This window comes from Polypterus senegalus, chromosome 10 (assembly GCF_016835505.1).
Source record: "Polypterus senegalus isolate Bchr_013 chromosome 10, ASM1683550v1, whole genome shotgun sequence".
Taxonomy (NCBI): domain Eukaryota; kingdom Metazoa; phylum Chordata; class Cladistia; order Polypteriformes; family Polypteridae; genus Polypterus; species Polypterus senegalus.
The window spans coordinates 79,557,243-79,583,224 of NC_053163.1; the positions used below are offsets into that span (position 1 = coordinate 79,557,243).

At 37.5% G+C, this 25,982-nt stretch overlaps 1 protein-coding gene across 2 annotated transcripts in view; it reads left to right on the forward strand.

Annotated features, from left to right (window-relative positions):
- LOC120537228 (protein ANTAGONIST OF LIKE HETEROCHROMATIN PROTEIN 1-like) overlaps positions 1 to 25,982 on the forward strand; it is a 225,070-nt gene that overhangs the window by 165,915 nt on the left and 33,173 nt on the right. Inside the window, exon 1 of one of the 2 annotated variants that reach the window (XM_039766004.1) lies at positions 20,510 to 20,548. The exons of the other annotated variant lie outside the window; for it this stretch is intronic. The gene's annotated coding sequence lies outside the window, so the exon portion shown is untranslated. Of the gene's footprint in view, positions 1 to 20,509; positions 20,549 to 25,982 lie in introns of those variants that run through there. 2 annotated transcript variants of the gene reach the window in all.

Here is a 25,982-nt window from a genome sequence, read left to right on the forward strand (position 1 = left end):
GCAGCTTCAGCAATGGCTCTGTTTATTTTGACTTTCCCTTGACTCTGATTATATAAACATAACATGGAGGAAGTACTAATCTATTGGAAAACGAATTGCAGTAGCTACCGGCTTATATTGTTTAGCAATCATAACATGACACGAAAGGAAGATGAAAGTAAATTTTAACTTCCCCACCCAAAGACGGTCATAAGGAGGAGAGTTTTAATTCTGTTAATCAATTACCTGTCTTGCCTAAGGCTCCTACTTTATTTACCTTATCTTTCTCTATTGTAGGAGGTGGGTCTCCAGCTTTTAGACATATATCAAGGTAACTGAAGTCCACTTGTTTAAAAAATAGAATAATATAATTTATTGATAAGCACAAGGACATTAGACATACAATAACTGTATATATATATATATATATATATATATATATATATATATATATATATATATATATATACAGTGGAACCTCGGTTTGCGAGCATAATTCGTTCCGGAAACATGCTCGCAATCCAAAACACTCATATATCAAAGCAAATTTCCCCATAAGAAATAATGGAAACTCAGATGATTCGTTCCACAACCCAAAACTATTCATATAAAAATGATTAAGACAAAATATAAAGTAAAATACATAATACAAATTAACCTGCACTTTACCTTTAAAAAGAATCATGGCTGGTGTGAGTTTCTAAACTCATGTGGGATTCCACTCAACAGGACGACACGCGGAAGAGTGTCCCAAAGCAATCGCAGTCTCCCAGTGCTGTAGCAGTTCGCCGTATAAGCGCATCCAAAAAGATCAAGCAAGAGCAAGATGGGGACTCGCACTTCACAGCACACACACACACAGTCACAATGCTGTAGTAAACAGAGAGACGCGCTGGGCGAGCGAGATAAGGAGAGAGAGAGACGCACTGTAAACAGAGACGTGCTGGGCGAGCGAGATAAGGAGAGAGAGAGAGAGACGCGCTGTAAACAGAGAGATGCGCTGGGCGAGCAAGCGAGATAAGGAGAGAGAGAGAATCGCGCTGTAAACAGAGAGACACGCTGGGCGAGCAAGCAAGATAAGGAGAGAGAGAGACGCGCTGGGCAAGCGAGTGAGATAAGGAGAGAGAGAGAAGAACCATCAGCTCAGTTGTGATCACATGACGCTCAGCAGACAAAGTGTATCCATACTGCTCGTATTGCAAGACATCGCTCGTTTATCAAGTCAAAATTTATTAAAAAACAAAAAAAAGCAAAACACTTGTAAACCAAGTTACTCGTAAACCGAGGTTCCACTGTATATATATATATATATATATATATTGTGGTCCCCGGCCGGGGCTGGAGGCCAGCCGGGACGCCCAGGTGGACCAGAGGAGGGCTTGTGCCTACTCCAGACCGCGAGGGGGCGTCTGTCCTGGTTATGTTGGGGGCCTCGGGTAAAGGGCTTGGAACCCCAGCCCTGTAGGGACCCGTGGCCACCGCCAGGCGGCGCCCCAGTGCCTGATTATCCTGGGAACCCGGCACTACTGCCACACCAGGAAGTACTGGGGGGAAGACGACAGGGGACACCCGGACAGCTTCCGGGTGTGCAGCCGGCACTTCCGCCACACTGGGGTGTGGCCAGGACTGATTGCCGGGAAGCAGCTGGAGCCCATCCGGGTTCCCATTTAAGGGGCCGTCTCCCTCCAGTCAGCAGTGGATGTCGGGTGGAAGTGGACAGAGCTGGAGAGAGGACGGGAGGCGGTCAAAGAAAAGGCACAGAGACTGTAAGGCCTGGACTCTGGGGAATCGGTGCAAGAGGCACTGGGGTTTTGTGCACGTGACTTTTGTTTGTATATATTGTAAATAAACGGTGTGTTGGGTGAAACAAAGATGTCCGTCTGTCTGTGTCCGGGCCATCGTTCACAATATATATATATATAAATACATGATGGGATGCAGACAGACTAGATAAACATATAACTTAGTATTGGATGGCTGTTTACCTGCTGTAAGGAATTCTAATTTATCTTGGCACAGATAAACAGTTTTACAACACCAAGTCTTTAACGATGATGTTCAATGTTACACGGAGTTGTTGCTTTTTATGCTGTGCTGGTTTCAAGTGTATTATTCTTCTTGCATTGAAGTAGACTCTTTCTTTTTGCTGTGTGATCCTTTCTCTGTTGTGTGCAGTGCTTTTCTCAGTTAGGTTTTTTGCTGTGTCATCTGCAAGTTAGGGAAAAGCATTACTGTTTCTGGCATAATAGCTTAGTTTCTGAAGTCCCCTTCTTGAAATAATGGTTGCTTCTCCGCCTTTTCAGCCCACTGGTCCACAGTGAGAGAGATTGTCAGTTTACCCATGAAGGGAAAAAGGTTGCCAGTTCTCAGCTCCCCAAAGAGAGAACAGCTCATCTGCTTATAGTTTCCAAAAGAAGTTTCAGAAGGCCATTTTGAAGAGTGAGAGCACAATTTCCTCCTGGGGCAGAGTGCCCTAAGAGAGTCTCCAGTGAGTTTAATAAGAGTATTCATCTAAATATACACAAATGGGCTGAGTGTAACTAGTTAATGAAGGAAAGTGGAATCTCTCATTTTTGGATTAAAGTTGCTTCCAGTTACAAAATCATGACCTTTTTATAGGCAAGTTATTCTGTCCACCCCAATTGCCGTTCTTTGAATTATAGGTCATTGTTCTTGCTTTCCATTTCGTTCCTTATGAGTCAAAACATTTCTGCCAAACAGCCTTCTTCAAAGATTTCAGTGCAACTCTGATTTACACCTTTGTTATCAGATGAAGTATAAGTTAGTCCTGGTGACAAACTCGAGTTCAGTCACTTAGTTTGGAATATAAGTGGGGGATGACACAGCTTGATATGTACTATAACTGCTGCCTTAACAGGCCTGGCTTGCCACTAAAGCCTAGCAGAATGGGCAATGTTCACTTTGTCCAACCCTATAAACGTTTTTTTCCGATTTACTGCTTAAACTTAAATCACTGAAAGGTGAATCAGTAAATTATCAAAATGTATAGTTGAAATATTATTAACAAACTGATTATCTAAGTGGTATTGTATCTTGTACACAGTTGATACGTATTATAATTAAATATAATTAGACTTTTTTCTGAATTTGTGATTAACATTAAGGGAACTCAGTTGTTGAGTAAACACTGCATTACAAAAGTGTGCAAATTAGGCTAATGGCCTAAATATTGTTAAACATCCCAGCCAACACAGGGCGCAAGGATTGTTAAACATAATTTGTGAAATTTAGTTTGATAGTCTGAATAGTTTACGTAATAAGGTTTGAAGAAATGTGATAATGCCAGAGTTTTGGTAATAGTCCTGCTTTGTTGGTCTGATTACATTTACATGCTATCAGTGCTATGAGTCTTGAACAGTGTTTCAAGGGTTCAGCATGACTGCTGACCATAGAGACACTTAATTGCTATCAGCATCTAATAGTATTAGATGCTAAAGATTGGCAATGTAGTCTGACACTAAGCGTCTTTGAAGCTCATACTACTGTATATGTAACTCATGTGCCATATACCGTGAACATGCATCAAATGCTAATTTGCTGCAGGATCCCTTTTAAATTTATAGTGTTAACAAAGAGTACTTTGTATGGTCTGATACTTAATGTGTGAAAATATAAAGAACTTCTTGAACTGTGTGCTCGGCATGCAATGATCTGCCAGAGGCTGTGTCTGTTATCCTTAGAAACAGCAGTATCTAATAAAACAGTAAGTGAGAGGCTGTAGTGCTAAAAGGTCCTTCTAAAATCTTTTTTATGTTTTATACTGTAAAAACAAAGTTTTAGTATGGTATATATGGTTTGCTTTTTGTTTTAAAATAATATGTTGCAATAATCAAAGTACTGTATCAAAGTAAATAATAATAAAGATCCTACATTTACAACAACAACAACATTTATTTATATAGCACATTTTCATACAAACAGTAGCTCAAAGTGCTTTACATATTAAGGAATAGAAAAATGAAAGACACAATTATAAAACAAAATAAATCAACATTAATTAACATTGAACAAGAGTAAGGTTCAATGGCCAGGGGGGACAGAAAATAACGGCTGGAGAAAAAATAATAATTTATTATTATTATTATTATTTTATTTCCAATAAACACTACTGTGACTAATTTACATGATAGTAGAAAGAAGTCACCTGAGAAAAAAACTATGATAAAACTTTAAACTTTTAATAGGGCCTACCTATAGTGAATCAGATTACTGCAATATAACAAGGGCTTTGTGTTACCTATTGTAGAAATGAGGGACTAATGGGTGCAGTACAGCCTTAATGCCCCTACCACACCAAGGCTTGAGATTATGCCTTGCTTTTTCAACCTTTATCAACTTACACTGGTGAGAGGAGCTTATAAGACTCTCACTGACTTGCACATGGCCAGGCATGACTTTTCAACACTACCTCTACTTTCCAATGATTGAATCTATACAGTTCCTATTGGCTTGGCAGATGGAAACTGTCATTTTACTACACGTTGTGTTCCTAAGACATGAAATATTCTACAACAGCGATGAACACACAACACAAAAACAAATGAAAGATTAAGAAGTATTGAATCTATTAAAATAGTAAAAGATATTGTTTAAAAATGTAGGACTTATGCACAACCATCCATTTAAAGGCAAAGAAGATGTCACTGCTTCCTGACCTTGGACGTGCAAGTACTGTTTACTCTAAGATGCCTTGTTAGAGGTTCTTTCCTAAATATTATGGAAGATGAAAAGGGAATGTGTACTTCCTCTGTATATTGCTCAGATACCAGTATGTGCAGTGTCCTGATGGCCATCATACAACACTGTAGGTGTAGCTGGATATATCCAAAGTTTGCAGTATTCACTCAGTTTAAACTTCACAGAATGTGTGGCTGCGTGCAGGAATGGCAGACTACCGGATCGAAATTTGGGGTGCCAACTAGATCATCTGATTTAATATTAAAGTAAAATAAACATTCATCTTGGCATGAAATGCCCAGAGTTTCAGTCCAAAAATGAATTGAAATGTCATCAGTCACTCTAAATAGAAATGCCATCTACTGGTTCATCCATATAGCAAATGATGCCTCCTTCCGGAAATCCATGGCTGTTATGGATAGGGAACTGGAAGAGGCAGTGTTAGATGCCCTCACGGGGCAGTTTCTCAGTGCTCCGTGGATAGAAGGAGGCGACAGTGTTAGCGATAGCGTCCCTCTTGTCTCAGTGGGTTATTACATACCTCAACAGAGCTTATAAGGAGATCCAGTGATGCACATGCGTGTCAAAAATTTCAGGCATTTAGTAGGACACTATGGAAATATTCCATAGTTCAGTTTTTTTTTTAAAGCTTTAGTAAATCTGTTATTAACATTAACTTTCTTAGATTGTCACATACCGTAGGATTATGTTTCATATATATAAATATACAGTATATATAGATAAATTGTTAATTGAAATAATATTTGCGTTTTATTAAAAATGATGAAGTTTAGTATTTAAGGTTGTATTTTAAAATTACAGTTAGATTTACCTTAACAGTGGAGCTATCTATATTGTGATTGGCTATGTGAGGGACATGAGGTAATAGTGGAAATGAAACATGAAAGTGAGCTTTTTATTTTTGAGCTGTGAGTTGAATTTGTGACTGCAATAATATACTGCTAAGAAGACTATCTGGTTACATTTGTTTTCTGTGCCTCTAACTACCATCAAGCAAAATCAGCATCTTTCAACAGTATATAATATGGTCTGCAGATAGTCACTGAAGGTTTTCATATAATTTCTTGGTTTCCAAATATGACTAATCTTATCAATGGCACACACATTTGGATTAAAACCACTGGTGATCCTTGGAACTGTTTGTAAAAAAAAGTATACCATTCCTAAAATGTGCAAATCTAAGGCATGTTGTAGAGAAGTGGAAAGGAGCTACACCAGATGCAGGCAAAGCTGACATTAGGCAGATGGTGCCCTACAGTATTCTACCACAATGTGCATGCTCTGCTATTATCTTTTTTTTTCTGATGTCAGCTGGTCAGTCTGCCATTGCCAACATTGCTACTGCTGTCTCATTGACATCTCTTGAATACGTCACCTACTCAGTAAGGTATCTCTAGACATTTCCAATCCTGTCACTGGTACAGACATTGAATGTTCTATGCACCTCTGTGATGTCTTTGGCAATAATAAAAATGGCTTTTCTAGTTATAAATTATTTTACACCAAAATCTGTACCAGCTGTGCCAGATCTTAATGCTGAAAATGCATTTATTTTATATATATTATAGCCTGGCTCTGAGTTCTCAGGTTCTGCTAGCATACCCCTTTTTCTTTGAAATTAAAAAAATCTCCACTTACATTGTATATATATTATGTTCACTTTATTTACTAACCAAACAATGACAAAACTTTCTGATGCAATATTATGACCTCATTTTTCATTAAGGTATGGTTTCTACAAGGCATTAACATTTTCATGACTAAATACAATTGACTTGAAATGTTCAACTTATGGTACAGTTTCCTGTTTTATTTTATATCTACAAGTCTAAAGGTTGTCATCTTGACTTGACATCTAAATATGGTGAAGACGTGTAGGTTGTTCTAGACTGGTTTTAATATTTTTATATACTGTACAAACATTGCCTAACAGTTTCTCTTGAGTCATTCTTTGGTATATTACTGGTGTCTCTCAAAAAGAACATTCTTTCTGATTTTTACTCTTTATCTTGTTATGCATTATTATTGGTTGGGCATTGTTTTTTTTTTATTTCGTGTTTAACATTTTTTGCAGTGATCTAATAGGATAGTTTTATTGTGTTTAAAATTCTCCAAAGCTACAAAATTTGACATTCACATGAACTATATGCAGGGCCATAATCTGTCTCAAATGAGAATTGCTTGACCTGAATAGTATCGTTTTATCGCTTTCAGCTTTAACAACCTTCGAAAAAAAGATTTTGCAGGTAAGGTAATGCTTATGTTCAGACTTTTTTTTAATCTATTTTCTTTTTAATATAAGTCTGTACACCCATCCAGAGTGTCTGAAGCTATTTTTAATCAGCAAATGATACTACTTTGTACTCTTCGGTGCCTTGGATGCACAAGCAATGGACTTACCCTTTTATAAAAGTGTTCTATCCAGCTCATTTAGCAAAGATTTTAAGTCCTTCCTTGGATGATAGTAAGCTAGGACAGGTCTTGTCTTCTTTTTAATCAGTTATTTCATCTATCGAAATGCTATATATTTATTTCCCTAGTGCACACATGCTACTCTGCTTCAATAACTGATGTCAGTAAGTGGAATGTGAGAACACAATTGTCCTTTTAGACACCTTTCTCATTTTGTTTTTCCATTTTTTTAAAAATAGGTTCCTTACCTTTGTCTTGATCAAGCATTAGTGCAAAATATATCATCAAGAATACTGTGGGTAGCATGCTGGTTTGCTACAGGCATTGTTAGCATGCATCTGTTAAAACTTGATTTCACAGGCTCCATCTTATACGAAGCCCATGGTGTGCAAAACACATTGTCAGATCTTTTCCACAGTAAGGCAGGGGAAGCAGAAAAAAAAAAACAAGTATTAAGAGGATTTTTTGGTGGATCTCCTACAAGCCAGCAGAATGATAAGGAAGTTCAAAAAGTGTTTAATTTGAGTTTAGGGTTTTTTAGTGTCAGAAAGGAATCTCGAAGAAATTCAAACCCTTGCAACCCCTAGCATTATTTTCCAATTTTGTGATCTCAGATGTTAATTTGTAATTAACTATTTTGGTGCTTTCTATTTAGGGATCTGAAAAATGTTGCACATAATGCCGAAATAAATGGTAATTTCTTTTAAGTTTTAATCTATGTTAGAAAATGTATGGAGGTGGAAAAAAAATGGATTCTTATATGCATCTTGATTCTCTCTTGAATGATTCTGCATCAATGCACCTACTCTATAATTGAAGCTGTATTTGGGCTTAGAATGAATTGGAAAATATGAACAGTGCAAAACATTTCAGATAAAAAAAGATACAATATGAACAAAATAATGAATAGAATAATAACAGACATTGAAATATTGATCGCACTGACCTCTGTTGCGGAAGACGTGTGATTTGGTGATTCCCAGTGCCATCCGTTTTGTTCCCACCTTATGATCATCTTTAAAAAATACATGTGTTCAATAGATGTCAAAGGATTTACTTTCCCTGTCAAGACTCTGCTCACCCCAAGGCCGTTAGTAGTAAAACTCCTTAATTACAACCGTCAGGCTGTTTTAAGAGAGGCAAAATTTTAAATCTTTCTTATGGTGGTCAGCAGAACTATCCCAGAATTTAGCCCAACTACAGCAACCACCAGGAATACTATACATCCTGCCATATAAGATTCATGCACTGGGGGGCCTGCTTTCTTTCCTTCCTTCTGTATCCCACTGGTCTTAAGCTGTCTTATGTTTCTGGAAGTATCATTTTTTATTTCCTGAAACAAGCCAGTAAAATAATCAAAAACTATCATCACACTGGTACTTTTCCAATCTGAACTGTGTCATGGCTGCCTACTTTTCAGGGGCTTTGGACTCATACAGGGTGAGTCAGAAAGGACGGACGTCTTTGAAATGGCTAGAACTCACCACTAGGTGGAGTGACAGATGTGTGGTAGGTGGCGTTAGGTTCGCGAAGTCTTAGCATTTTTTTATTTTCTTTTTAGTTGAAGCCATGGAGCCGTGGACGATAGAACACTGCGTTTTTGTGTACGACTGTTTTGTCAAAAACAACCAATCTATTACCGCAGTTCAGCGTGAGTTTCGTTGCCATTTAAATATCCACAGAAATAAAGCTGTTCCCACTCGTAACACTATCCTACGTTGGGTTAAAGCACTTCATACACAAGGTACACTAATGAACAAAAGACCACCGGGGGCTACACGAACGGCACGTACCACTGAAAATGTGGAAAGCGTATGACTAGCTCTGCTGCACAGTCCAAGTCGATCTGCTCGGAAGCATTCTTCTGAACTTGGCCTCAGTAATCGTTCGGCAAGGCATATTTTGCATTTGGACCTGCATTTCCATCCCTACAAATTGTGAAATGCTATTTCAATATGAACTCAAATCTTTCAATAAATTTATTTGTAATAAAAAATTAACAATTTTGTGATTTTGTAAAAAACGTCCGTCCTTTCTGCCTCACCCTGTATATCTCAACTACTACCATGTTGCATTGTTCCTGTACTTTGAATTATTGCAATCCAGCATGGTTTATTAATATTTGAGCTTTTTTTAATATATTTATTTGTTCTCTATCTTTTCCGAGGTCAATTTGAACATTCCACCTTTGTTTCCTTGCTTCTTTATTCTTATGATTCTTTGAGTTCAGGAAATACAGTCTCTTGGTGTGTTTCTAGAAGTGAAGGCCAAGCAATGGATGCTCTCTTTGTGTTGCCTTTTTTTCTTTTAACACCATTATTTATGGCAGAGCCCTTTTAAATCTTATTCTTCTTTTTCTTAATATTATGTTCAATAGGAAAGCTGAATGCTTAAGGCATTCCTACAGATGGGATTTTAAATTCTTTATATGCATTAATGTCTATCAGTTTAGCATTTCAGTAAGTCTCTTCATTCACTTTTTTGAAATGTGGGCAGCTCTGCAGCCGCTAGCTGACCAGATTGGTCACTGAATATTAGGTGTATTTAACTGTTGGTTCTCCTGGTGCTGTGCATTATTTTCGGTGTTATTTGGCTTTGTTAAGTAAGTTAAAGAGCACACCTTGGAAAAGGGTTGAGGAGGTTGTGCATTCTGCATTGTGTATGCTTTATTTAGGTAATGTTTTTCTATATGACTCTGAGTAGTTGCAGGCTGGGACTGTTTTTTGTCAGGGTTGTTATGGGGTTTGGTGGGGGTTTACAAGGGGTGTGGGGACAGCTCAGCACATTATGGCTCATTATTCTCTGATACATGGCTGTTATCACCATAGCCCCTTGGACTGTTCATGGCCTTGGCTTGAACATGAGTTAAAGTATTCTTGATCATCTGTTATACAGGATGATGGATATTGCGTTCTTACAGGAGACTCAGATGTATCTCATCTTGGGAACACAATCAAGTACAGTATTTGCTTCGCCTTCCACCCAGCCCAAAAAAATGCTGGGAGGCCATCTTCTTATATCACAATCCCCAAATAAAAATTCTTGGATCAGGTTCTGACTATAAGGGTCAGTTTCATTATTTACTCTTAAAACTTAGTGAAAGGAAAATCACTCTTTGTGCTAACTTACATTCCTTACAAACCTTCCTTTATCCCTTCTCTAACTAACCAACTCCTAAACCTTGTCAGGTAAGAGTTCATTCTTGGCCTGGATACAAAGGCCTGTATGAAACCATTAATAGATAAAGTGCCTCCCCACTGCATCAATGTTCACCTAGACTTGCTGGGCAAGACATCCTTCTCAAACGAGAATACACATCTAGGGACAACCTGTCAAATAGTGTGTAGTGAATAGTGGCAAAGGCTACATCCACAGTGACTCTTCCTAAGACACACAACCCCGCTTTCTCCAGTCTGTACATTTTTTTTACCACTGCCAGGTTTCAAGGAGAGACCAAAAAATACTAAACAAAAGACTTGACACTGTGAGAAAATACTGTATAGTAGAAATTGCTATTATCCACACAGGAGCTCAGTTGCATAAGGTAACTAAAGCTGTATAATTAATTTAGAAGTTGTTATCATAGCTGTAACAGTGCAGACAAACAGACACACACGTGGACCACCACAGCTACTGGGTTCCACACATCTGAGAAGTGCCTCTGTCTGGTACATTATCTTTCCATCATTTTAACTATTGCATCACTATATGACATAACAACAGCAAATAGAATTTACATAAGCATTAGATAGATAGATAGATAGATAGATAGATAGATAGATAGATAGATAGATAGATAGATAGATAGATAGATAGATACTTAATTATTTGGGTCTCTGGATATATAACATGTTAAAATGCTGCAGCTATTTAGTCATGGCATGTTTGTATTTTCAGTTAGACAGTTGTGTTAATTTTCTTTAATTATTCATTTAAACGTGAAGTCAGAAGGTGAATGTTGTGGAGCCTCATCTGTGCATTTACTGGTGTTGTTATGCAGATTTATTGATTCAGGTGTTTTTAGAACTGAAATTTGCATCACCTGATAGCTTAATTTGACACATACAGCACCTGCAACAACATTTTGTTCACGTTTGGCATTAGTCCATTGATGCCATCGAATGCCAATGTATAATCTAATACTGCAGAAGGTTTTTCCCTTACATTAGATTGTGCTTACGTTTTAAAACAGATTACATTTATTTTTTTAAATATGCAATGTGCTCTCTGACATGCAACACACATTTTTATGTCGAATAGGGTTTTTAGGGATGTTTTGACAGTAGATAATTCATCATAAGCAGAACAGGCTAATGAGAGCACTTCTGATCCTTGCAGTTCAAAAATCACTGCCCCTACTTTGAGCACCGCTTTCATAAGGCATTGAATTGGTTTACAAATGTGACACTCATTAAGCCATCTAATTGTTTCTACCCAGTTTTAAGCAAAATTCACTCCTGGTTGTCCCCATACACATATATTATATGTCTGGTTTCAGTGAGACTAATGTTTGTATCTGACTTAAACTTGATTGACTTATGAAGGTTACTCAATCTCTCCACTAAGATTTCATTTTACTCTGCCCAACACCACTCTCACTCAAGACTAGACTATATATTCTTGTTTCTTGCTCATTTGTGGCAAGACTCTACTCAGTTTGAAATTTTCCTTGTGTGTAGATAGAGTGATTGACTGCTGATTGCCTTGAAATGGTATTTAAAACCCTTCCCTGACTCATAGGCATCAACAGTCTTTCTTCTAGGGCCTTAGAAGGCTCACTGGATTTTTTCATGATGTAATTTTACACTTCCCTTGCTAAGACCAAACCACAGTACATTTTCCTGTCGGTTATATAAAATAGAGTCCTCCATGTTACTCTCTAACAGTGTTGTAATTTTTTCATCCTTTTTTGGTCCAGTTGATTCTAATATTTGACAATTAATGTGAAGAGAAAGGTAGGAGCATACTATTTCTATACACAAAACTTGATTTTTCAGTGTTATCCTTTAAAGTGTATTATCACAATTGTGCAAATGATGATCAATTATACTTTGGTTCAGAAATGTACAAAACATTTCATGGGTGGTACTTTTTCACAACTGAGCAAACATCTAATTCATTTGACACTACCAGTATAGGACAATATTCCACTGTCCACTCTCATTGCTCAACCAGTGTCTAGAGTTCACACTGAGTGAGCAGTCCTCTTTAAAAATAAGGTGAATTGTGGTTTTGGCCCAGAACCGACCAGCATTATTCAAATGTTGGATTGCGTGTTTTGTTCTTTCTTATAGCACATTGTTTTCTTCTCTTCATTTCTCTCTGACACTGCAGCAATATATTTTAAAAGGGCGAAGAGGGGTAAGAATGCTCTTAAATCTGTTCTCTAATAGGAAAGCTGCTTGCTGGTTCAATATGCCAACCTTCATTACTGAAACACAAAACTAACTTTTTAAACGTTAATTTATTTGTAGTTAACTTTAATATATTTTTCTTAAATTCACCCTAAGATAACTACCACATAAAAAGGAAAGGATTTCTTTGGAAATAAAGTTTGGTAGTTTATTGGATGGATCCTCGAAAAAAGGAAAAGATTGGAGAGTCTTTACAAATAAAATAGATGACAGCAGAGTTCATGGATAGTATTACAACTGGTCAAAGCACAAAGTAAAAACAAATGTTTGAAGAAACAGTTTGGATATCTTGACCAAACTGCCTAACCGAGCAGAAAGTTTTAAGGTTGTTGAATAATCTCATTAGCAAGTGTATGGGACAGCATGAAACTAGTCAGCTATGGTGATTATACTAAATGCTGTTAAGTAAAATGTACCTCAAGTAAAATACTGATATTATTGGGTAGGGAAAAGTATATCTATTTGAAGTATAAGATTCACAGAATTCAGCCATTTTCATCATATTACAGAGGCAGAGAGCTACTACCTAAAACATAAACACACAAAAAACTGTAGGGTAGAGAATAGGATATCTGATCTGAATAAAATGTAGTACAGTATGTCATATTGATCTGTATTGTATACATTGTAATGAAACCTTCAAGGCATTAAAATAAAACAGCAAAACACTGTAACATAGTTAGTTTGACTAGAATAGTGGATGAAAACGTAAATTCCATGTAATTGTATGCATTTACACATTGTGATAGACACAAATGGGTTGGCCCATCTGCATGGATGAATAGGTCATAACTTACATGAACAAGAAGACGCTGTTATGGATGGACAGCTGGGATCGATGGCCATCCCTGAAGGGACAGGTGCTATTTCTTGCCTCAGCTGCTATGCAGGAATGATAATGGATAAAGAGAGAATACCTCTCAAGAGAAAATACGTCCCCAGTACTCTAGGTTGCATGCCTCCAGTTTGGACTCCCGCATTGCACCCAAGAAATCCTACCTGATCAGGCAAAATAGCCACAAAACAAGTTAAATCATAGGAACTGCAGTTCAGAAGAACAGACCTGTTGGGTTTCTGGGGTTTGCCAGGGGAGAGAACTAACGTGTTTCATGGCGATTCAGCCTGACCAGGTAGTTCTTTTTGGTTGCAGTGTTCTAGCACTGGAAATACTCCTGGGTCTTAACATACAGTAAAAGCTGCTGCTCTGCCTCATACAGGCAAATTGGAGACTGGATAAGAGAAGGGCAGTGCTTGCCTGGATAGAAGGGTAGGAGAAAATGAAGGAAACTAAATTCAAAGATTTTGCTGATGAGGAATTGTGGAAGAAACCTGTGATAAAGTATTTTGTGTAATAAAAATTATTTATTTGAACCTGGAACTTTTTTTGGTTCTGTTTGTGATTGGAGACTCAGCAATACCCCCTACAGGCCACAAGAGATAAATTAGTTAATTGTGAAACCACACACACACTCCAATGATATAAATGCTTCCATAATATGTACTGTGTATGCACTATAAAAGTATAAAACATTGTAAAACAGAGTGGCACAGTCATTAGTACATTTCCCTATTCTAGGATAAAGCTTGATTTGAATCCCAGCTAGCATTTTCTTTCTCTGCCCAACACGTTTTTTGGTTTTTTTTTATCCTCGGAGTACTCTAATTTCCCAACCAAACTTTAAAAAAAAATCGGGAGTGGCCTCCCCTAGACTTACTCGTATGCTTAGACATGGGAATGGATATTTGAGGAGTAAACTGCAAGACAATGATTACTTTTGTATTATGTACATTAAAGAACCATGAACATCAAATCAAATTAATAATACATTGAACAATTATTATTAAAGTAAAGTTGAATAAATTGGACTCTGCAGCTGCATGAATAAAAGGTAAAGTACCACTTCTGGTTAATGGAAATAGCCCAAAAGTTGGTAGAAATTTATGTTTTGTACCTAATACTTGTATGCAAAATTTGGTTGACCTAAGTGAAGCGTACTCAAGTTATCGTATTTACATACACACAAACACACACTGACAGACAGACAAACAAACATAATTCCAAAAATGGTATTTTCAGACTCGGGCAGGTCTAAAACGTCAAGATTCATCAAAATCTCGACATTGAATCTTTGGATGATTACAATACTTTACCTATACTTTGTATACGAGAAAGTAACAATAACTGTAAATTATAAACTGACCCACTGTGGGTGTATGAGTGTGCCCAGTGGTATTTTGGCACCCTGCCTAAAGTTTGTTTCAAACCTGGGCTTTATATTGCCAGTAGAGAATCAACAATTGTGGCCACAACACTGGATCAAGCAGGTTCCATAAACAGATAAATGGATGGATGAACAAAAACTCTCATAATGATTCGATTAGAGTATCCTATGCTTCCATTAACTGAATTTTCATATACTATGAAAAAATATTCATTTAAATTGGTTTTCTTAAGTTTATGATTATAGTTGCTGTTAATGTTTAATCATTCCACTTTTTTGTCAAAGATTGCTTTTTTATTTCTCAGATAGATGTGAAATTTATTTTATAAAATTTTTATTTGAGCAGTTCAAGGTTATTTATATATCAAAAAAGCACCAGGAAATCCCATTCAATGTCATGGGGACATAAGCCTTTGCGAGCAGCACTGGGCGCAAGGCAAGAAACAGCCTTGGACATGGTGCCAGCTCTTATGATACAGTGCACTCAAAATGGTGAAAGGATGTGAGACTTCTAAAAAGACCTATAAACCAGGCCAGGGCCTTCCCTACACTGCCCAAAGGTATACCTCACCCTAAGCAGTCTGAGACCAAACTCTCCTTAGCTGTGATGTGAGGGTAGCAACACCTCTTGGGGTTCCACCAACAATACACAAAGAATAAAAGAGAACCCATAATGCATAGATTGTAAATAAACAAACAGAATAGTATTAACAAAAAATACAAGCATGCAGTAAATATCAGAAACATACACTTTACAATAAACACAAAAGATGCAGCAAAGGAAAATAGATTGGCTATTACATCACACCAGTCCAGCGTAAATTCACTTTTTGGTCATTTTAATATGCTGAGCTGTATTTTTTTTTTCAACTTCTGTCTGTTATTTTAAATGTTCCCTATTTACATTTTTCAAAATATATTATGGAATAGTTTTCAGTTTACAACAATCTTTAATATATTCCTATATATTATGAAATACATAAAAAAAAAACTTTACTTCCACAATTCCTGATTTTGTACACTCCTCAAAAAATTTAGGGAACATTTAAATCACGCATTGGATCTCGATGAATAAAATATTCAAGTGTAAAATCTTTAATGAGTAATACTGTATAATTCATTGAAAACAAAATGATGCAACAACAGTCAATGGAAACCAAAATCACCAATCTATTGGGGGCCAGATTCAACATCATACCAAGATTAAAGTCAGAAGTTGAAATCACAAGCTGATCCAACTCACATGAATTTCATTACAGCAACTCATAATGTGACTCAGTAGTGTGTACATCCACCACGTGCCTGTATGCACTCCTGGCAACATCTGAGAATACTACTGATGATAAGGCAGATGGTGTCCTCCCAGAGCTGGATCAGGGTATCTGTGAGCTCCTGGACTGTACACACTGTGTCCACATGAGGTCAAACATTTTCCTGTACCAGGATAAGGTCTGGCAACAGCTCTGAGGATTTCATCCTGGTAACTAATAGCAGTCAGAGTGCTACTGCCTAGCCTGTGGAGGTCTGCGCAACCCTCCAAGGTATGCCTCCCTAGACCACCACTTACCATCGCCAAACCAGTCATGCTGGATGATGTTGCAGGCTGCATAACATTCACCGCAGTATCTCCAGACTCCAGTGTAAACTTACTCTCATCTGTGAAGAGAATGGGGCACCAATGGGGAAGCTGAGAATTTTGTATTCTCTAGAGAATGCCAATCAAGCGATGCCATGTTGGGCTGTGAGCATAGGTCCCACTAGAGGATGTCGGGCACTCATGCCAACCTCATGGAGTCAGTTTTTGACAGTTTGGTTAGAAACATGCATACCAGTAGCCAGCTAGAGGTAATTTTGTAGGACCCTGGCAGTGTTCCTCCTGTTCCTCCTCACACAAAGGAGCACATACTAGTCCTGCTACTGGGTTGATGCCCTTCTATGGCCCTGTCCAGCTCTCCTCATGTAATGACCGTCTCTTCATATCTCCTCCATGCTCTTCAGACTATACTGGGAGACACAGCAAACCTTCTTGTGACAGCACATATGGATATGCCATCCTGGAGAGGCTGGACTATCAATGTAACCTGAATCAGCTGTAGGTACTGCATCATGACAAGAAAACTAGCAAAATGCAAAACTAGAGAAGAATCAATGAGGGAGGATAAGGAGAGAACAATTGCCTGTGGCCATCACCTGCAAAGCCATTCCCTTTTTGGGGGTTGTGTTGCTGTTGCCTCTCCAGTGCACCTGCTGCCACTTTCATTGGCACCAAAGCAGGTAAAGTTGAATCCCAATCACTTATGCTTCCTAACTGGGTAAATTGATATCCCTGAAGCTTAACTGACTTGGTGTTACACTGTTGTAAGTGTTCCCTTAATTTTTTTGAGCAGCATATATGCCATGTTTGCAGAAGGCTAGAACAATGACACCTAAAAAAGACAAAAGGTTATAAGTAAAAAAAAATTCCACTCATTTGTTAAATATATAAACTTAGTCTTCTGTCTTAATGAAACTTTGTATATACTGTAAAAAACAAGAAAAATGATTACTAAATGTATTGATTAACTATCCTTAGGTGCCATTGTGCCCTTTCAGAGTTTCTCATTTGTAATCAATATAAAAGCAAGACACAAACTCACCATAAGAAAATGCTTCTTTTTTCCACAACCACAGTCATTATTTAGCAGCTGGCTCTCAGGACAGAGTTCAGCACTCCCATTGTCAATGCAAACAGTTTTCCAAACCACTCTGTTGCCAAGCCATGCATCTGTCACACTGCAGCGAGCATCCCCTGTAGCAGAATGTCACACTGCATCTGGTGTTTCCAACATACATGTAGAGCAGATTATATATTGCATTCATTGCCCACCGCAGTAAAATTCTGGCTGTGTGCATTCAAAAAATTAGATAAATTTAAATTTACTTCTAGAATGTCACTTCCCATAAATTTTCTCTTGAATTGTACCTGGACATTTTGGAAATATATACTGTGTGGTAAATCAGCCCCGACACAGACAGGCACTATGACACAGGTCCAAAAGCACTTGCTTTTTATTTCTTTTTCTTTTCCTTTCACAGCACACAATGCCCACAATTCTCCCACAAGTAATGTTCAGTCCTTTTCTCTCCTTTTCTCTTTTTTATTTCTTTTCTTTTGCTGCCTCCACTCCTCTCCTCGCATGCTCTGCCTCCTGACTCTGGCTCCCCGAATTGAGTAAGGCAACCTCTTTTATAGTGCACTCGGAAGTGTTCCAGGTGCACTCCCATTAGCTTCCGGCAGCACTCCTGGGTGTGGCAGAAGTGCTGCATGGGCACCCGGAAGTACTCTAGGTGTCTCCGGATCTTCTTCTGGCTGCATTTTTTAGTGTGGCAGAAGTGCTGTCGTCCAAGGGTCCATAATTGTCTATACACCCCCTGGGTTTAGCTTCTAAGGTCCAATCCCGTGGCCCCAATGCAAACCAGGGGGGCTGCCCTCTTGTGTCCCAGGGGAAGTATTGTGGCTCTCCCGGTCCTTCCCTCAACTGTAACACTATTTTTTTTAAAGTATTTATTGTCCATTACAGCAAAACCAGAATCTTCCATTTTACTGAATACCACACTATTCTACTAGTCTTAAATATCCATTGCTGGGACTACCACCATAAACACATGGGAAAAGAGCACAATGAGTTGGAGAACAGCAGAGACAAACTGGAATCTGTAGTAAGACTATGGTATATACTCAGGCGATGGACTGGGATGGTGCTAAGCATAGTAAATGGAGGTGTGTTTTGTCTGTTTTAAATTGTTGGCTTCAACATGAGCTCAGGGTTGAGGTGTTGGGAAACTAGCATGGACTATTGCTTTTATTATCTTAAGTTATTGCTAATATTTTTGCTATCATTTTTTATTAATTCAAGTAAAACAACACACGTCAATTGATCAATTGACAAAATCTTTAAAACTAATAATAAGAGGACCTTGGACCAGCACTATCTAAATGCCTTGTGAATACAGGATGTACAGGCATTATTTAAAAAAAAAAAGAATTGGAATATCTTTCTCAAGTCCCACCTTCAGTCACAGCATTCTCAAATGTACCCTACAGGATTTATCTTCTTAATCGCTCTGCTTCTTTTTGCAGAGATGGAGTGAATCGACATTATGACAAAACAGTATGGACTGCAGTACTTGAATATCTCTATTCGTTTTAGAATGCTCAGTTCAGCTTGAATCTCTGCAAAGTTATCCTACATAATATTATTTAAAGTAATTACAGTATATGCTCTAGAAACAAATTCCACATTGTATCCCAGTAGCTAGCTTTGATCTCTCTTCATGCATAGATTTCTTTGGTGAGTTCAACACAGTGAAATCAGATCTTTTGGCCAACAACTGCGTTTCTAAGTGACTCCTTCTAATAATAACAAGGAAAAACAGATTAATGTTAAAATAAATAGATAAAATGGATACCGTATATGGCACTGGGAGATACAGCACAAACTTCCAACCAGCACCATGGAATGCTACATGACTTCCCAACTTACATTATTTTATTGAATGCTGAATGTGGACAGTGTTTTTGAAATTCACAGCTTTTTGTAGGTGACAATAATGTGTTGTTGTCAACAGTACAGATGCACAGCATCCAGTGGACTTCTTTCTTTCATTAAAGGTTTCAGGGCAACTGAAGCTCTTTGGAAATGTTAGTAAAATAACCCAAATCCCTAGATTTTTAATGCAGAAGGCTTTGAGCCACCTAACAAAAATCATTCAATTATATAATCTAGTAATCAACAAATCATGCATTTCATTATCTGTTGTAAATTCATGTGTACAATTATGGCACAGCAATATAGTGGCTAAAGCACTGGTTTTATACCACGTTTGCTACTGTAATCAAACTGTGAAGCACTGAGCAAGTCAGTTAATCTGCATTTAATTTAAGTGTAAAAAATACATGTAAACATTTGGTGAGAAGGCTGATACAGTAAGTAGACTCAGATTCATACAATAGTAAAAATGTAAAACATCATAATAATAACTACAGCATTTATGGCCCAACTTCTCATTTGTTAGTCGTGATTTTCTAACAGGGTAATTACAATCAGATTTTAAAAATGTTGCCAGATAAGGGGGAAAAATCTGAAAATGAAATCAAGCTGGAGCTTCAAAATAGAAGTTTGCATGTCCACATAAAGAATCCAGCAGCATTTTTGATTAGTAAATAAAGTGCATCATTGACACATCCTTTTATAATGTGTTTTTCTGAGTTTAATTTTTTAGCCACAAAAGAAATTGTTATCGATTTTCGGGTTAATAATTCTCTATCCTGAAGTGTATTATATAAGAAACACATTTTAATAAATATCAACCTAAGAAGATGCATTTTTAAAAAGTTAAGCATGTGTGTAAAACCAAAAGGAAAACAAGAAAACATCCTTCTATACCAATGACTCCTTGTTTGACTTGAATCTTTTGCAGTTTGTGACCAGTTTTGTCATACATAAAATGTCTATACAACTCACACATCTGATTTATGATCCAGCCATGGCTTGGTGGTCAGAGGTGTAATCCCTAAGGATATCTGTGCTTATGAGCAGTGGTACGTGACAAACATCTAGTAAAAAGGCAGCCAAGGAAATAAATAAAATAAAAAAGTAGCAATGAAGAGTATTGGAAGAAAAACAGTTTGTATACTAAACTGAATTGTATGAAATAAATTCTTAAAGATCTTTTACAATTGTTGGGTTTCTCTTTTCTTCTTTTTTGTTGTAGACTAGAGCCATGGTCCCAGAGGCAAGCCACAGGCATTCAGCAGTCTTGGTAATATCACTTTTGTCACATAATCCCTGGACAATAACCATAAATCATCTTTGCTCCTGTTGGGCATGCTCCACTAACCAAGATCATAGACTAATAATGCATTCACTGCACTCTTGCGATTTGCTGTCACACCAAAATCAAAAGATCATGCAATACACCTGAACCTCTCTTATCATTAAAGCTTAACTTTGAGATTTAATATTTAACCAAATATTAATTGTTTCTCATAAAATATAGCTTTTTGGATCCAAAAATTATTTTTACTACTTAAGTTGTCTGATTTAGGATGTAAAAATTGGGTTTAGTGCATCCTAAGTATCTTTGTAAAATATTTAACTTACTTTAATGATAGCATGTCATAACCTATAAATCTTGCTGGTCTTTTAAAGTGTGTCCATATCAGAGGCACAATTTTTTTAATGTTTAGAAATTTCCTGAAATATTTCTATTGGATATTTATTTTTTTCTCATTTACTTTTGGTATTATTTTTATGTTACTGTATATGATTTTCAGTGTTTTTTCTGAACTTATATTTAACAAAATGTTCATTACTGATTATCCGTGGGGCCCTTGTTCCAATACAGGTCTGTATATAAAGTACAGGATTACTGTACTGTCTACTATTTTATGCATCCCTTCATTTTCATGGTCTGTTTTTCTTTTATTATCTGACATTAAGTATCTGTTGACTTTACAGTACAACATTTGCTCACCCTTTCAAGGATTATAGTACATTATCTCATTATTTTGTAAACTAATTATTTGTTGTTGCTTTATCAGTTTCTCTTAACTTGCCTTTTATGAAGCTGCTTAATCCTAGTCAGTGTTAGCAGGGCCTAGTCTCCTTGATCTAAGAGGCAGCAGTTCTACTAGCTACAACATAATGCTGCCCCCATTATACAGTATACAATTAATATTACATAACAATACATTTAATATATTTTATTTTAAATATAGCAGTTTTTTTTAAATGCATGTCAATAACCTTACATATACAGTAATATTAAATGCACATACAAAATTTTGAGGTACCAGATGATAACTGCAATTCATAGCTGTCTCTGTGGCTAAAAAGCAGATAAAGAAGTTTCTTTTCTCAGCAGTTGGTCTCAACTAATTTTACAGAGCCTTAAAACCTTCAGTTGGAAGAGGCAGTTCTAGAAAAAGAGTCTTTGGTAAGGTTAGTGTTCTACTTGACCGTTTCTTTGTACAAGGAGCTTTTCTTTGTATAAGGAACATGTATAAGTGGCTGTTTCACAGTGTACCAGTGAATCAGTTCCCGAAAAGGGTCAGCTAAACTCCAATCAGTGACAAGGGTCTATCTCGTCTAAATCACATGTGACAACAGCATAACATATGTGATACATTTAAGGTAATTCTGTACAGCTTTTCAAAAGCTGACATGGATATTTGGCTTCTTCTACAAGGGCAGCATGTACTGTTGGCAGGTATAAGGGATAACATACGTGAAACTGTCTTCCTGTTAAACTAGGACATCTTGACTTTTTTGTACCAACATATTTATATTAGAAGATGAGATCATATTTAATCTTTACTGAAACTTTATATATTTTTTTCTCTGGTAACATCTTACAAATAAAAAGTCTTATTTCTATGGATCAGAATTAAAGAGTGATAAAAGTGCAGGTAAAACAATAATTTTGTATAATGTTAACGCTTACCTCAAACCTGGTGGAACTGAAGAGTCACATAGTGTGGGGGAGGAACGATTTCCTCAGTCTGTCAGTGGATCAGGACAGTGACTGCAGTCTGTTGCTGAAGCTGCTCCTCTGTCTGGAGATGATACTGTTCAGTGGATGCAGTGGATTCTCCATGATTGACAGGAGCCTGCTCAGTGCCCATCGCTCTGCCACGGATGTCAAACTGTCCAACTCCATGCCTTCATCACCAGTTTGTCCAGGTGTGAGGCGTCTTTCTTCTTTATATGATTAAATATTTTGGGACATTACCCAATGGACATCCGTTGGCCGATGAGGCCAGTGAAGCCTTATGTCAGCAGTAAGTCTCTCCACAGCAAGACTAAAACTAAAAGATTAGAGTCTTATCATGTAGGTTCATTTAAATACAGTATATTTTATTTTACTTCAGTCTGCACACTGATAAATGGTACACACTAGTAACATCCATTATGTCATCATTTGTAACAATAACTCAACACTCTTCTTTATTATTGAATGTATTCCGCAACACTGGTCACAGATATCTTAGTAATATTTTGGCCACTGGAGGTGGGCAGCTTGATGGCCTAGGCTAAAGAACTGCAACTGTATCTGACTTTGTCTTTGTCTGGCATTGGACCCCCTTCTAGAGAAGTATTTTCTTCATGGATACTGCAGTATGGAGTTTTGGTTTACTCTCCTCCACTCTCAATTGACCATACCTCAATAATAATATAAGAAGACATATTTTTAGTATCCTTTCATGTTATTCAGTTTAATATTGCTTTGTTTTACTGTGTATGTTCACTAATGCATATTTTTATTATAACATTAGAACACTGGACCATTTGTGATGAGATGAGGCCTCTTTGGTCTGCAAGCAGACTGAGTTTGAGAGTGACGAAAGCCAAAAATGAGTCAACACTAGCAGATCAAAAAATACGTGTGTCAAAGTCAATAAGATGCAAAATCAATGGTCAAAAAACAAGAGCAAAAAAGTTGCTAGCCAAAATTTCATTTAGCAACAAGAATTTTAAAATATGATTAGAAAAGGGTTTTAAATTCATAGCTTGGATGAAGGGCGGCACGGTGGCGCAGTGGTAGCGCTGCTGCCTTGCAGTTAGGAGACCTGGGTTCGCTTCCCGGGTCCTCCCTGCGTGGAGTTTGCATGTTCTCCCCCGTGTCTGCGCGGGTTTCCTCCGGGCGCTCCGGTTTCCTCCCACAATCCAAAGACATGCAGGTTAGGTAGATTGGCGATTCTAAATTGGCCCTAGTGTGTGCTTGGTGTGTTTGTGTGTGTCCTGTGGTGGGTTGGCACCCTGCCCAGGATTGGTTCCTGCCTTGTGCCCTGTGTTGGCTGGGATTGGCTCCAGCAGACCCCAGTGACCCTGTATTCGGATTCAGCGGGTTAGAAAATGGATGGATGGATGGATGAAGAAGTCTTTTTACCAGTCACATAATTAAAAAACATTAGTGTCCAGTGATGGTACGGGTTAGCTCCATGCTCCTAGTTCTGTTTTGAAGGCCTCTTGAACCCGACACTATCAATAACAAAACTAGATGAGCTGGCAGATGACGACACAACACATAGCAAGGGGTAGGTTTCAAAAAGGTGCCAAGTGCTTTTATTAAAAACAACAGTGTTCCCAAATGTTATCAAATAAAAAGTGAAATGGTGGAGGTTAAAATAAGTTCAAAAAATATTCCTTAAAAACCAGGTTAATAGCAAACAGGCAGTAAATTGTCCTTTGTAATTCATAGCCCCTTTGAAAGTGCACCTTTGAAACTAATATCCCCTCCACTTCCCTTTTTGGACCTTGGTGTCCAAAGAGAAGCCCACCAGCAAGCGCAGACAACCAGGCAGGCCCGTGTCCCTGCCGCCTATCCCACAGGGAACCGTCGAACCCTGGTCCACTCCACGTCCACTGCCGCTGAATGGCTCCACCCAGCAAAAGTGCGCTGTCCTCCCAATCTGGCGAGAGCACTACTGAGCATGATGGTCGTTCGGCAGGAGTGACCCCTCAGTCCCCTCCTGCGTGCTGGTCACACACAATCCTCTTTGGAGTTCCATTCCAATCCATTCCTGCTACCTTCTGACTTGCACCATCTCTCTCACACTCCTGACTTACTCACTCCTTCCTTTAACCTCCATTCTTCCGTTTCATTCCCCTATTATGTCTTCTCTTAATTCCCTTTTGCTTGGTAAGGCTGTTTCTTATATGCCTCCGTGGGAGCAGCATCTTAATCATGCAATGCAGGAAGCAGATGAAGCAATTGAGATTGGCCACATTCTCACATGGAGGTGTGTCTCACCCCAACTTTCCAACAACCCATCTGCAGCTGCATTAGCACACGCACACACAAAGAGCAAGCCAGCCAATTATTTATTTATTAAAACAGCACTCTTTTTCTGAGCCTTAGTAAGCACAATAAGTAGGACCTTTTAATTCATCAAATCGTGTCAAAACCTTATGAGACATGCTTCTAACAACAGGTGCCTTGCTCCAAAATGGTGGACAAAATTTTAGATAAAATATTTAACAATCAAAACAAACGGGAATCGACACAAAAGGATGTCAGAATTAAACTCATTCAAAAAAACCTTGAAACAAGTGTCTAATAGATTTAATACAGAAAAAATTTTAAAGCTCAGAAAAAGGAACATGTTCATAACAAGGACATTCAGCTCAACTAGCTTAAGCAATTTTAGATATTTCAAACAGCATAAAGTTGATATTTTAAAGGAATACTCCAGCCAAAAAATGATATTTTTTCATATGTTATTATCCCGATGTAGTCTATAGTAAACATGTAGAAAACATTTTAATTGCAGAACAGTTATAAAAAGTTTGTCACATAAAAGGGGTCTATGGTAACCAAGGCTGGACAACATTCTATTTTCATTCACCAGAGAGTTTTCAGGAGGTGGTTTATTCAACAATGTTTTAGTAAAAACAAAATGATGTGTTTAAGAAGTCGTTAGAATACAAATACACAACCTGGCACCTTCATGGATATTTTTGATATTGTTTGCTGTTGCCCAGTGCTCGTCATCATAAAATCCTTTTATTTCAGAAACGTTCCTATTTCCGTTCTGAATGATAATGTGAAAATAAAAACTTTTCTTAACCATCACTAAAAAAAAATGGGAGGGTTAAATATAAAGTCATTTTGGGGTGAAATATTCCTTAAGGGTTCTAAATTCCTACTCTCCACCACCATACATGGTTATTTATTGTATTTGTTTGTGGTTCTTTGCTTGAATTTTTTCTAGTATTTGTGAGAAATCTCCCCCTAACAAGTTTTCAACCATGTTCCCATGTTCTAGTTGAAGAATTTATTTTAAATATTTGAGATAAATTTTAGTAATTCCTTTCACAATCAACTTTGAGTATGTCATTTCTTGAACTGAAAAGTCTGAGATCCTTCTTATCTCGTATTTTTCAGTCCTAGAATCAGTCTAGTCTCTCTCATCTGGACTTTGGCATTATTACACCATGTTTCTTATTTTTTCATACTTAAACATGTGTAGCCCCATGGGACTCAACAAATTAACATAATTTGGGTGTTTTCGATAATACTCAAAGCTCCTACACCAATTGTATCCTTGTTCTACTAGTGATACTGTTTTTCTGGCATCGGGAAGAATGTGTAACTTCCTACAGTATATGAGTAAATTTGTCTCTGTACTAATCCGAGTTCTACTAGGCTTATGTCTGAAATAATTTTTGTGTAATTGTGAAGTGTGTCTAAA